Source organism: Nyctereutes procyonoides, unplaced genomic scaffold (assembly GCF_905146905.1).
Source record: "Nyctereutes procyonoides isolate TBG_1078 unplaced genomic scaffold, NYPRO_anot_genome, whole genome shotgun sequence".
NCBI lineage: Eukaryota > Metazoa > Chordata > Mammalia > Carnivora > Canidae > Nyctereutes > Nyctereutes procyonoides.
The window spans coordinates 19,283,199-19,298,702 of NW_026575040.1; the positions used below are offsets into that span (position 1 = coordinate 19,283,199).

A 15,504-nucleotide genomic window follows, 5' to 3' on the forward strand; every position below is an offset into this window, starting at 1 on the left:
CCTTTGACTCGGGTGTGATCCTGGGGTCCGGGATCGAGTCCCACATCTGGCTCCCTGCATGGAGCCTGCTTCTCCCTCCGCCTATGTCTCTGCCTCTCTTTCTATCTCTCATGAATAAATAAATAAAATCTTTTTTTAAATGATAAAAGAGTTCTTAGTAGAGCAACAGTAAGACAAACTTCTACAAAATAAACCACATACAAACAACTTTCTGCCTCAGCTGTACAATCTAAAAGTTAAAGTTCTGAGGAGTGCCATCTTGAACTTGGAATGTATAGCTTTCAGAGGTAGTTTCTGGCACAAAATTCTGATCTTCCTTACAGAGAAATACTTCTTTTTTTTTTTTTTTGAGAAATACTTCTCAATCAAGTTTCATGAAGCTTCATACACAGACTCATTTTCATGGTTTTATAGAGCTTCAATTTTGCCTAAACCTCCACATTCTTCAATCATTATACTAAGTTTCTCAGTTTCACCTGAAAGATGTTTGAAATGGTATCCAGAAAAAGCAGAATAATTTTGGTATCTTTTGAAGTTAAGAGGTTCATCAATATTTCTATTATGCCACAATGAATGAGGTATACAATCTGTTCAACTGTTCCACCGCTTATAGTTGGTTGCACAGCCCATACAGCTTCCTTTCGTTTCAAAGTCTGCCTTAGAACACTGATTAGTAATGGAACTAATCCATGATTCACAACTTAATATATCTTGTCCTGGTGGCCAGCTGTGATATTTGACATTGTGCAGACAGCTTCCTTCTGAATACTAGTTTTGGGGTTTATTAGCCAGCTGGGAAAGATAGCAAGTGCTCCTGCATCTATTACAACCTGAGTCTGTTCATCTATCCCAGTGACAATATTTCCTATGGCTCTTAGCACAGGAGTCACAATGGGCAATTCAGTAGCTCCTAGAAGCTTCACAAGTTGGGGCACAACTCCTGTTTTCACAACCATTTCAATCCATTCATTTGGACCATCAGTAAGATAGGAAATGGCCCAGTAGGTATCTGCTAATACTTTTGGATCGTAACGATGTGGGAGATGAATTAAGGTTGGAAGAATCTGCTTAACAGCATCCAATGGGAGTGCAGGATTCTTGTTCCGACAAAGGTTTAAAAGTGTCCAAGTAAGGTTACATAAGTAACCATAAGCTAAAGATGACATATCAGGAACTGCAAGGAGCACCAACAGTGGGTCAACTGTACCATACTTAATAACCAAGTCTTGAAAAACTGAAACATCACCTGCAGTGTTTCCTAGAGCCCATCTTGTTTGCTGATGTGGGCATGGGATGATGCTAACAGAGAAGTGAATGCAGGGATAGCATCTCCATCTACCACAACCTTGGTCTGTTCTGATGTTCCGGAAGCAGTGTTAGTGAGGCCCCAAGCAGATTCAAACTGAATAGGACTACAATCAGTTCTGCCCAAGAAGGACACAAAGGCTGCTATGATTTTTGGAATCAAAGCAGCCTGGATTATGCAGTGTATGGGGGTCTGTTTTTCCCTAGAAAGTAGTTTCCTGGCGGATTGAGTAGCCTGGAACTGGCTTTCCAAATTATTGCTATTTATCCCCTTGACAATGTCATCAACAGACCAATTCATAGTGCCCTGGTTGTTGCGGTTTTCCTGCGGTAGAGAAGTCACATCATCAGGAAATGAGTTTGTATTTCTCCTTCTCAGCATCTGGTTATCCTTCTTAGCCTTACTCTGCTCCACATCAACTTCTATTCGGTACTGCCTTGTTTCCATACTGTCTTTCCCCTTGTTCTTGAATCTTTTAAGGTAGGCAACTGGTGAATTAACATTCACTTTGGTGGACAAGGTTATGAGACAAAGGGAGAAAGCTTACATGGCCGGAAGGTCAGCTACCCTCAAAACATCCAGCACAGATCAGCCTGAAGATTGTGTTTGACAAATGAAATTTGAATTATTGAAGCTTTTAGGAAACTTCTTCCTTTTATTTGAGTGATACTGATGGAAAAGTCAATCTTACTCATCCATATTTAATGTAGGTTAAGAAGCCTATTGGCAGCCAGTCTGTGATTTAAGAGAAGTTAGTCTGATAATAGAACCTAAAAATTGGAAGAGGATGGAGCTGAGGAGAACGGCAGGAAAATAGGGTAAAAGTCTTGATCATATTGTACCTGAAGCCTGACTATGTGCTTATGTGAGACTTCTGGTTATGTGAGCCAACTTCACAGTTTAAGCTTTGGAGTCGGTTTTCTGTTATTTGGACTAGACAGTCTCTTAGCTGAAACAGGTATAGTCTCCTGAACAATATATCTAAGATGGATTTAACTGGACATAGAGGACTGGGAGTCCTGGTTAGCAAATCATAACCAGAAAGTCCATTTTAGTGTTACGTGGTGTGTTTACTCCCCTTTTGTTATTTCTTAGCTTTTGTAAAGTCTTGTGTAAGCCATGTGTTAATTGGAGTTTCCTTGTCCATGAGATTATGCCAAGAATGTCTGGAACCCATTATTCCAGGATCTGTAGAAACACAAAGCACTCCTCTAGATTTCTTTCCAGAATTTCTAGATATATTCAGGTTCCTATGTCTATCACTGGCAACGGTTCAGTTTATGGTCATCTTGTTCTCTAGGGTACATGGAGCTGTATGCTGTCTATTAAACATCATAACCAACTTTTATGTGAAACACAACTCCTTTATTTGAAACACGCATACACAACATTATTAGTAATCTTGTTTGAATATTTTGGGGGGACAGATATGGTGCTGACATTGTAAAATTGCAATTTCGAGGAATGCTAAATACTCTTATTCTTAAAGTGGGCAAACTAAGGGATATTTTTTCCTGCTCATTTCTCCCCAGTGCATGTCATCTTTTTCTTTCTTTCCTCAACCCCCTACATTCAATGAGTATACCAGGAATTCCAATTTATTCTGCCTCTACATGCAGAACAATTCAATTTTTCAATCCCAAACTTTGCTCTAGGCTCATTTTGTATACCCAAACTTATCAAGGTATTGAGCAGAACAAAAAGGACTTTCTTATAACAGAATCCACCCTTTTGAACAGAATTGTCCTTGTTAATTAGCAATTTTAAACATTTATGTTTATTTTTATTTTATTTTATTTTTAAAGATTTTATTTATTCACTCATGAGAGACACAGAGAGAGAGGGAGGCAGAAACACAGGCAGAGGGAGAAGCAGGCTCCATGCAGGGAGCCGACGTCACGCCCCAGGCCGAAGGCAGGCACTCAACCACTGGGCCACCCAGGGATCCCCCACATTCCTGTTTAAAATTCTGACCTTGTTTGCACTAAGAAATATTAAGGATCAGTTAATCATGTTCAAGCCAGTGTGCTCAGGAGTAGTAATTGGCAAAACACATACACACAAAAACCCGCAAAAAGCCCAGCTCTAGGTTCTCTTGCCCGTGTGGATATTTTTCTTTAATTCTGTTGTTAGATCTAGATTTCATTATGATTAAGTTAGATGGCATTCCCTTATAGTACAGAGGCCAGTTATATAAAATCCTCACTTGTAGCCAAACATTCCAATGCACTCACTTAGGCTCTATCATTTATAAGAAGAATGTTTTTTGGCCACTTTACCTATGAGGAATTTGTGTCTTGTTTTAAACATTACTATTTACCTTAAGAATAATACCAACATTTTTCCTGGCAATTCAAGTTGGGGCTCAGTAAGAAATCAGCTCTTAGTGTGTCAAGAAAAAGAGGGAAAGGAATTTATTATAAGGATCCAGAGAATTAAGAAAAAAAGAACTTAACCTATTCTTCAGAAGGAGAGAAACTAGAGCAACTTTGGAAGTCTGGAGACATCAGAGATGGGAGCTCACTGACAGAATTTTAGAGGTCAGCCTTGGGACAACTAGGCTCTAACTGCCATACATCTGTGTGTGTCTTTGCTAGAGATTTTATTTTACATACTTTTAAAATTGAAGTGTGACATATATAACTACACAGATCCTAAGTGTACAGCTCAATGAATCTTTACCATGTGAACATGTAACTAACACATAGATCAAAATACAGGACATTATTTATCAGTGTTCTAGAGACCTCCCTCATATCTTCCCCCAATCAATATCCCTCAAAAGTACCCACTATTCTGATTTTATCACACAAATGTGTTGTGACTATCTTTGGACTTTATTTAAATGGTATCATTTACTGTCTCGTTTATTTTGCTCAATATTATGTCTATGAGTATACTGTATCCTTCTTGTTGCATCATGGTAAGTAGCTTGTTAGGATTATTATATATTACTTCAATGAATACTATACTCCCAATGGACGTTTGGGTTGTTTCCAATTTGGAGACATTGGAAATAAAGCTATAAATGAATGTTTTTGCACATGTCTTTGGGTTCCCACATGTTTTCATTCTCTAAGAGTGAAATTGCTGGGTGATAAAGTAAGGGTATATTCAGATTTAGTAAATATTGCCAAATAGCTTTCCAAAGAGGCTGTACAATTTACATTCCCACCAGTAGAGGATTAGAGTTGCAGTTGTTCCATATCTTGCTGACACTTGGTTGTGCATTTAATAATTATTTCTTTTGGGATGCCTGGGTGGCTCAGCGGTTGAGCATCTGCCTTTGGCTCAGGATGTGATCTTGGAGTCCCGGGATCGAGTACCACATCAGGTTCTCTGCATGGAGTCTGTTTCTCCCTCTGTCTATGTCTCTGCCTCTGTGTGTGTGTGTGTGTGTCTCATGAATAAATAAATAAATAAAATCTTTAAATATATATAATTATTCCTCTTTCTGGTGAGTGAATAGTATTATCTCATTGTGTGCAGCTCCTTTATGACTAGTGATGTGATGCACCTTCTTTTCATATGCTCTTTGGATCATACTCAGATATCTTTCTTTTTTAAAGGATTTTTTTTTTAAGATTTATTAGGTTAGATAAAGCATGAGTGGGGCAGAAAAAGTGGGAGAGAGAATCCTCAAGCAGGTTTGATCCCCGGATTCCTGAGATCATGCCCTGAGCCCAAATCAAGAGTTGGCCACTTAACCAACTGAGACACCTGGCACCACTAGATATATTTCATTGTGAAGTGCCTGTTTAAGTATTTTAAATACTTCCTGTAGTATTTAAGTATCCTATCAGGTTGTCTGTTTTTTCAAATTTTTATTTTTTAAGTCATCTGTTAGATTCTACATTTAAAATTTAAATTCCCCAGAGAGAGTTTGGTTGGCCTAGCCTGGACCATATTCTCATCATTGTATGGAACGTGGGAACTTGTGATTGGCAGTCTTTCAGAATTATATAAAGTGGGAGTAATGGAAGCTTTCCTAAGGAAGATCCACTGGACAGTGAAAAACAAATGATACATACTTTACAACAGTTTTCATTTAAATACTCCTCTTTTAGGGCTCCTGGGTACCTTAGTCTGTTAGGCCTCTGACTCTTGATTTCGGCTCAGGTCATATTCTCAGGGTTGTGAGATCAAGTGCCAGGTGGGGCTCTGTGCTGGGTGTGAAGCCTGCTTGGGATTCTCTCCCTCTCCTCCTCCCAGTCTGCTCATCACCACCCACTCCCACCCCCACCCTCTAAATACATACATACATACATACATATTTCTCTCTTCCTCTCTCTCTTTTTAAAAATATTTTATTTATTTATTTATTTATTTATTTATTTATTTATTTATTTATTTATTTATTTATTTATTAAAGATCCTGAGACATAGGCAGAGGGAGAAGCAGACTCCCTGCAAAGAGTCTGATGTGGGACTTGATCCCAGGCCTCTGATCTGAGCCAAAAGCAGATGCTCAACCACTGAGCCACTCAGGTGCCCCTCTCTTCCTCTCTTGCTTCCATCTTTTTTTTTTTTTTTAAAGATTTTATTTGTTTATTCATAGAGACAGAGAGAGAGAGAGAGAGAGGCAGAGACACAGGCAGAGGGAGAAGCAGGCATCATACAGAGAGCCTGATGTGGGACTTCATCCAGGATCTTCAGGATCACGCCCTGGGCTGTGGGCGGCAGTGCCTTGCTTCCATCTTTTTAAGTGACAATGTCCTGGGGCCATTGTGAAGCAGCACTTTGGTTCCTCATTTCAATAAGAAATTTAAGCTCTTCTAAAAAGCCTTTTGTTTCTTAGTAATTCTAAAATTATTTTCTTACAATATTATCATCAAATAAGAATCAGGAATAATTTTGGTTAAGTAGTTAATATTTTCCATTCATTATCTCCATTTATCATATTTTAACTAATTATAATATAATATAAAAAATAAATTAAAAATTTTTCTTTAAAAAAATTAACATATCATAGACAAGGCTAAAGCCCCTTTGACCAAATCCTTAAATCCCTGTATCCTCCCCTCTGTGCCACAAGTAACCAGCGTCCAGAGCTATTTGGATGATAAATAGTAAACCACAACTTCCTTTTTCTTTCCCTTCAACACTTTGTCTTATAATCCATAGTGTTGCTTACATTTATATTTGTGGAAATATAGAGTATCAATATGCCATATTTAATTTAAATATTCCTCTAGTGTTATTAATTTATTTGTTTAAATTTCACATTATTTCCTATGAGTTTTTCACATAAAAAGGGCATATTTTTCGGGGCATCTGGATGGCTCAGTTGGTTAAGTGTCTGCCTTCAGCTCAGATCATGATCCCAGGGTCCTGGGATTGAGCCCCCTGACAAGCTCCCTGCTCATTGAGGAGTCTGCTTCTCTCTGTCCCTGCCTCTCCCCTGCTCTCCCTCTCTCTGTTTCTCTCTCTCTCAAGTGAATAAATAAAAATCTTTTTTTTTAAAAGGGAACATATTTCTATGCATAAGATTGATCCAAAAAGCTCAATTGTGGAACAAAGAGAAAAGAAAAGACCATTACTTTTCCAGTCTGTATTTTTAAATTTATTCTGCAATAAATAGTTTTTGTCCTTCAAAACAGTATCCATCATTTAACATATGCAATCAGGGACATACCTTCCTGTTCTAAAATTCTGTTATTTTTTAATTATTTCCAATTAGAGATGCCAAGTTGTTTTTTGTACTTTCACTGCATACTAGACAGCTATAGTGTTTTAATCTCAAAAATATCTTCTTAGAAGAAGTTATTTTATTTTTGGTCTCAAACATGAGTCAAGAGAAGGAGGAAGAATTGAAATGCAACAAATTTATTTAGTAAATTGCTTGCAAATTATTTACTGGCATGTGAGCCTCTTCAACTAAAACCTAAACAAGTCTGTGCAGATAGATAAGACCTTTAGCTGAATTTATAAGTGGTTTTCTGCAAAACCCTCAAGCCATTTCACTCACCATCTCTTAATAACAAAACTGGAATGTTAATCTATATTTGGTATGAATATTTGAAGATAGTTTATTCAATACTTTACCCACTTGAGGCCATGAATGTAACTTAGAAGTGACTTCTTTGTCTCAGAAATGTGACATAAAGAAAACAAAATTACACTCCCACACATGCACACACACAGAAACACACACCATATTACTGATAAGATCATTTTCACTTTTTAAATAAAATATTGTGCTTCTAGTTGCTTGCCAAATTGTCTTCTTGGTCTTATATGGAGGTAGTGTTATTTTTATTCATACATTTGAATAATTTCAAATAATAATGTAGAAACTCTCATTTGTAATACTTTTACTCTACATATTATAAATAAAATAAATTTCCTAAATGTTTAATTCAAAATCACTTTTTTTTTTTTTTTTTTTTTTTTGGAGAGAGAGAGTGGGGGTTGGGAGACAGAAAGGAGGGAGAGAACCTTAAGCAGGCTCTATCCCCAGCACAGAGCCGAGGTCAATCTCACAACCCTGAGATCATGATTTGAGCCAATCTTACAACATTGAGATCATGACCTGAGCCAAAATCAAGGGTCAGACACTTAACCAACTGAGGCACCCAGGTACCCTCAAAATCATTTTTATAGATAAATTCTCTAATTCAGATTTAAGAATAATTAGAATAGTAGAACTGACAAATAATAATTAGAATAATTATTAGAATAATTAGAATAATAATTAGAATAGTAGAATTATTAGAATAATTAGAATAATAATTAGAATAGTAGAACTGACTGTCTTTTATTTTCCAGGTACTAATATAAAACATTTTGCAGTTCAAATTGTTACCTTTCTATCTTTTTAGTAATTCAGGCAAATATCATTTAAAGTCCTAAATGTTACTCATTTTAATTAGAAGTTCAAGTCATTGTAGAAAGACCATAAAGCTGTAGGTTGTAGTAATAACATTTTTTCTAAATCCTCTTTTCAGTTTATTGCTCAAACATGATTAATAACTAAAACTGAATGTTATTTTTAAGTTTATTTTATATTTGGGAGTAAAAAAACCCAACAATGTTTGGTCAAAATGCACAGTATGAATGGTGTGGACATGGCTTATCTATAATAGAACTGAATCATGAACGGTCAGAAAAAAATAAAACCCATAAATATTGTATAAGGTTAAAATATGAGTATTACATACGCATTTCCCCCATTGCTGGGAAATAACTTTCATTCATTTAACATGTAGCAGTTGCCTGGCTACTATGTATCCAATGGCAAGGTACACACAAATCCTATATTCAAGGAACTCCCAGACTAATTCAGGGAGCTCTAGAAGACAATTTATAAGACACAGTGTTTGGTATTGTAAAAAGGTATGAACAATTTTTTAAAAGAATGAGAGTTGATTAAACTAAAAAAAAAGGTAAAAATAAAAGGCTCTGATTACACAGAAAACAGAGCAACTGAATCTGTTGGAATTGTGAGAGACTTTAGGGAGAGATGACATTTGAGGGGGATCTTAAAAAATGAGTAACTGCCTTCTAGTGAAAGAAAGGTGAAGCAGAAGGGCATTGTAGGCAGAAAGACAGCATGAGCAAAGTTCAAGCATAGTGAGTCACAAAACTTCCACAGCAGCATTTAAAGAGACCTGAATCTCCTGCAGCTCTAAGGCCGATCATGCTGAAGACAAGACCCAATGGGCAGCCCGGGTGGCTCTGCGGTTTAGCTTCTCCCTTTTCCTGTGTCTCTGCCTCTCAATCTCTCTCTCTCGAGTGAATAAATAAAATCTTAAAAAAAAAAAAAAACATGTCCCCACCCACCCAACATACCCAGCCTTATTTTCCACAATTCCTCAGAACTTACCCTCAGAAGGTTCAGGGAGGGAGGAATACTAGATGGATTTATAACGTGGAGGTAGAGAACTCACCACCCACCTCTGTTCCGTAAGAGGACACTTCACAAGACAACAACGAATGCACTGATAAGGGGGCTACTGACAACTTTTGGCTCACTGGTTACCTTTTGTAGCTCAGGGATGACAATAGTCGATATTTTTAAAAAAAGATTTTATTTATTTATTCATGAGACACACACACACACAGGGGGAGAGAGAGAGAGAGAGAGGCAGAGACACAGGCAGAGGGAGAAGCAGACTCCATGCAGGGAGCCTGATGCGGGACTTGATCTGGGGTCTCCAGGATCAGGCCCTGGGCTGAAGGTGGTGCTAAACTGCTGAGCCACTTGGGCTGCCCCACAATAGTCAATATTATCATGAAGCTATGTTTATAAAAATGTTAGGGGTCTAGAAGAACACAAGCCTGTGGACATACTACAATGGGCTGATATATGGTGTTGTGTTCCTCATAGCTAGACTCCAAATCTAAGACCCAAAGAGTAAAAGTAGGCTAGACTCTTCTAACAAGAAGTCCTAGTTCCTGAAGTGGGGGTATGCTTCTTCTAGGAGATACAGTAAAGGTCCCACTATAACTGAAATTCTGATTATCACTTAGTCATTCTGAGCCTCTCATGCTAGTGGATCCATAATAAAACAAAAGAGTAGGAGATAGAGGGATTAGATGATTATCATGCAGAGCTAGTTGTGGTCAACACAAGAAAGTTAAGAAAGGGTATGTGTGGAACTCTGGGGGTTCACTGGAGCATGTCTGAGTACTTGCACATCCAGTGATAACTGTAAATGGGCTATTATAGCAACCATGTCCCAATAAGGTTAATACAACTGATGGTTCATATCCCCTGGGGACAAAAATCTGAGTCACCAGCAGGCAACAACCCAGACTTACTGAAGTGCTGGCCAAGGGTGGGGGAAATCCAGACTGGGTGGTTTGGGAGAGAGATAGCGAATATTAATTAATGCCCTGAGACCAGTTACTGTAGTGGGAGCTGCATCTTATCCTACTGACCCTTGTGTCGGATTCCTCTTGCACTGCGCCTCATATCCTCTTGCCTAACCTTTACTTCAGTCCTTGCGGCAGCAACCAGCCATAGAGAGATGTAATCAGACAGCAATCCACTTCAGCTGTTTAACATATCACGTGCTTTCTGCACTTGGGTTTCACTGCCACTGTTGCTTGAGATGCCTGCAAGAACTTACCCATTCTACACACTGACAAGTCTGGAAATAAGAGGATTAACACCCCATGAGGCAACTTCTCTCTGCCTCAGAGGTAGAGGATGGCAATCAGTGTATAGATACTTCTTTCCTGGAGGGTAGTTCTGAGGTATATTCTACATGGTTCTTTGGTTGTCCTTAGTGAGAATGTGCCCCAAATCAACTGAGCAATATTAATCAAACTCAGTAACTCAAAAGCCACTGCATTGGTTTAACCCCCTTCCCTGTTTTGTCTTCTCAGGCCCTTGCTCATGTTCCATAATGTCAGTAGTATATTGGTAAATGTTTAATCACTGGCTCTCCAAGAAAAAAAATTACTCTTGTTTACAGTGTTGGCCAGTTTCTGTGGTGTAAATACTCACCCTGTAGTTAATTGTATTTTTTTTTTTTTAGGGATTTTATTTATTTATTAGAGAGAAAGAGATGGAAAGCACAGGCAGGGGGAAGGGAAGAGGAAGGAGGAGCAGACTCCCCACTGAGTAGGGAGCTTGATGCAGGGCTCAATCCCAGGATCCTGAGATCATGACCTGAGCTGAAGGCAGAGGCTCAACCGACTGAGCCATCCAGGTGCCCCATCACCCTGTGGTTAATTTTAAACTACCAACATGACTTCATGAATCTATAGCTGGATAGAGATGTACACAATTGGTCCTCGGGAGCCAGCCGGAACTGAGTCCAGGACATTGCTGCTTGACAGCATGCTGAAACCTTTGTCTCAGAAGATACAAAGTTGCTCAAGAAAGACAGAGTCACCTACCTGTTTGGGCCAATAATCGGAGAATGATGGGTACACTAACATTAGTCATAGATTCCAATAAGATGGGGGCAAAAACCCTCTGAGGTTGGGGGGAGAAGAGTTTCTACTGTATAACAAACTGATGGGGTAGAGGGGAGAAGTAGTGAGGGATAAAAATTTGGGGATACTCAGAAGTTTCTAGCCTTTGTGACTGGATAGATAGTAATGCCATTTCCAGAGTCAGAGAATACAGGACAAAAATGATTTGAGTTTGGGATCTATTAAGTTTGAGGTTTCTTCATGATATTCAGGCAGACTTAGCTAGTGAGAAATACATGTATGAAGCTTACAAAAGAGCTAAGGGTGTGGAAGCTGTGGCACAGTATTATTGTGAAATTCTATTGTTGATAACTACGTATTATCCCTGGAATATCCTGGCTCCCTTCCTCTCCCCACACCCAGGCAGCAGTGAGTGCCTTTTGTATTTACTGCCCTCAGGGAGGGCTGTTACTACAGAAATGAAAAGAGAGATGAGTCAATGCTCAGTTTCTGAGTTTCAAAATAGAGCTTTGAATCTCCTAGTAGAGAAAATAGGTCGAGAAAAAAGTTTTTTGAGCCTCAAAAGTCTACATTTTGACTACCAAGAGTCAAAGCTGATGCCATTAATACTAATTTAGGTAGAAGGAATGATGATGAAGCAGCCCATTATCCTACTCTCAAGAGATTTGGAAGTGACAACAATGTGTAGATGAATGTCTCTGAGAAAAGACCTTACTCCCTGCCTATATCCTCCCTGCTAAGCTATCAGTAGGAGGCAATTCTAGAATTCCCCAATAATGGAGGACCTAAGAGAAACTGTGGTGTGCCCCACGTCCTGTCAGGAGCCCCATGAGATGGGAAACCTCAGATAGTTCTCACACTGACATAGCCTAGAAGCAGTAGCTGTAGTAGAAATGACAGTATGGTGTGATTTGACAGTGGGTTGGAGTCCAGACCCCAACATTTCTGTCTCCACACTAGTAGGGGAGTAGCATGTGGAAGTTTCCACAATGCTAAAAGAAGGTGGAAAAGAGAGGGCCAGTTGAACAAGAAGAGCCCTCAGAGATGGGGCAACAACCAAAGAATGGCAGGTAAACTAGTGACTGCTACATATAGAGGGACAACAGGAGGAAACCAGACACCCTCCTCCACTGCCATGACCATAAGTAAGCTCTTGGTACTCATGAGACAATGAGAGAAAAGAAAAATAATCATTTGATTAAGTTGAAATCTGCCAAGACTATATCATGATGCCTAAAATTTATCATAATTGCCATAACTTACCAAAATTTAACATACTAAAAAACTTAAAATAAGATCATCTCAAGAGATATAGAAGACATTATTAAATAAAATCCAATGTCCATTTATGACCAGTAATTTTATTATTGAATTAGAAATAGAAATGAATTTCTTCACCAAAGAAAGGACAGCAAACAAAACAAAACAAAAAGGGAGAACAAAAACAGAAACCATACAGCAAGTATCATTCCCTTTAACACCAGAAATATGTCAGTTATACATGTTATCACCATGTCTATCCAATTATTAGACAGGACACTCAGATAAGAAAAAGAAATGCAAGAGGTTAGAATGGAAGAAACAAAATTCAAAGATGTTAACAAATGTCTACATGAAAGAGAAATGAAGTATTTTAGACATAATGAACCAGCAATAAGCTGTTAGGCTATGTAATATTTTTAAAAGGCACTATTCTCAAAATAACAAGGAAAAATATAAAGTATTTTGGAATAAATATAACAAAATATTTGCAAACTATGGTGGCAAAAATTGTAAAAATTTTTGAAAGACTTTAGGATCTACTTATTGATTCATTTCTTTATTTTTAAATAAACTTAATTTTTTTAGGACAGTTTAAGTTTATAAAAAAAAATTGTGAAGGTAGTACAGAGAGTTCCTACATACCCTACATTCCAGTTTCCCCTGCTATCAACGTCCTGCGTTACTATGGTACATTTATTGCAATTAATAAGCAAATACTGATCCATTGTTATGAACTAAACTTTCCACTTTATTCAGATTTTCTTAGTTTTTACCTAATGTTCCTTTTTATATTCCAGAATCTCACTCAGGATATCACATTATTACATTTAGTTATCCTGTCTCTTTATGCTCCTCTTCCCTTGTTTTTTTTTTTAATATTTTATTTATTTATGAGAGACACACAGAAAGAGAGAGAGAGAAAGAGAGAGAGAGAGACAGAGACACAGGCAGAGGGAGAAGCAGGCTCCATGCAGGGAGCCTGACGTGGGACTTGATCCCGGGTCTCCAGGATCACGACCTGAAGGCGACACTAAATCACTGAACCACCCAGGCTGCCCTCTTCCCTTGTTTTTTTTTTTTTTTTTTTTTTAAGATTTATTTATTTATTTATGATAGACATAGAGGTGGGGGGGCAGCGACTCAAGCAGAGGGAGAAGCAGGCAGAGGGAGAAGCAGGCTCCCCACCAGGAGCACGACGCAGAACTCGATCCCAGGACTCCAGGACCGCACCCCCAGCCAAAGGCAGGCGCCAAACCGCTGAGCCACCCAGGGATCCCCTCTTCCCTTGTTTTTGATGGACCTTAACAGTTTTGAGGAATAATGATCAGGCATTTGCAGATTGTCAGCTTTTTCTCCTCAGTAGACTGAGATTATAGGTCTTTGGTCTCACAGAAGTAAAGTACCATGTTCATGATATGTATAACATGACTTATCACTAGTGATGTTGACCTTGACCACCTGGCAGAGGTTGTGTTTGTCAGGTTTTTCAACTTTTCCCCCTTTTCCATATTGTCTTGCTTGGGAGAAAGTCATTAAGCTTAGCCCACAATGCAGCAGGGGGGTTATGCTCCCCCTCCTTTAGAATCTACATACATTATTTGGAATTCTACATAAAACTGTGCCTTCTCCTCTATTTATTTAATCACTTATATCAATATGGACTTGTGTATATTTCTTTTATACTTTGTATAGAATTCAATACTACTTTACTTTGTTGCTCCAATGGTTCCAGCTTTGGCTATTGGGAGATCTTGGACATACCTCCATCATTGTGGGGTTGATTTTTTTTTTTTTTTTCCTCAGCCGTTCTTTATTTTCTGGCACTAAATCTGCTCCAGGCTCATGTCGTACCTTTCCTGCCCCTGTACTAGAATCAGCAATTTCTCCAAAGAGCACTAGTTCTTTCATCAGAGACCTTTATGTATTTTTAACCAACATTTCATTTTTAAAAATCTGAAACAATCTCAAACTTACAGAAAAGTTGAAAATATAAAGATATTTTTTTCTTGATCCTTTGAGGAGTACTTTGTTGACTTGCTGCCCATCAACCTCAAACGCATGAAAGAGAAAGTTAAAACAAGAAACACCATGCTGCCTCTGGGTTTCAGTGAGAGAAAACGTTTAGAATTTACTTTGTTAAAAAAAAAAAAGGCATAATGGGGTCAGTTTTTTAACACCATAAATTGATAATTTTGTCCCTGAATGTAATAAACTTTTGGAAAAAGCTTAGTAATCTGATGCTTAATTTATCTCAACTGATACAATTTTTTAAAGTACTCTCTATGCCCGGTTCAACTCATGACTCCATGGTCAAGAGTCTCATACTCTACTGAGTTCTAAGCCCCTCAACTTATACAAAAATTTTGAACCATCATTAAATTTCAGAGACACCACTGTCATTTATCTAAACAATGTCCTACAAACATTTCAAAACAGCTAAATCATATAATAAGAGGTGTTTACAAATTAAAAACAAAACTCAAAAATCTCTGTTCCCCCAATGTCTGACAACAGAAGAATGATTTAATTGTGGTAGAGTCATTCAATGGCACATAACACAGCAGTGAAAATAAATTAACTACTACGACCATCCAGCATGAATTAATCGCACAAAGTAGAATGGTAGGAAAATGCAAGTCACTTTATGATCCCATTTACATAAAGTTCAAAGACACAAAAATGAACAACATATCAATTAGGAATACATTCCCATCTGGTGAAACAATTTAAAAAACAGAAGAAAACAGTAAACATAGAATTCAGAACAGTAGTTATCTCTTGGTGGGGGGAGAAAAGGGCACAAAACCTGCAAAAAAGTTGTTGGTAAAATTCTTTTTCTTATAGTGGGGGATGAGTAGATTACTGTTTATTTTCATTCTTCATACCTTATATATTTTTATAATCTTTTGTATGTACTCAAGATTTAATTTTTAAAAATGTCTACAATTTAGGGCATGTTTAGACTCATTTTGACTCATTTCTTGTGCTGCATAATATATGGCAGTTACAAATAAACATTTAAGTTTAACTGTAAAATTATTCCTTAG

General features: G+C 37.9%; 1 pseudogene; it reads right to left on the reverse strand.

Moving 5' to 3' along the window:
- Positions 1 to 229: 229 nt before the first annotated feature.
- Positions 230 to 11,204, reverse strand: LOC129506187 (importin subunit alpha-1-like; annotated as a pseudogene).
- Positions 11,205 to 15,504: the final 4,300 nt, after the last annotated feature.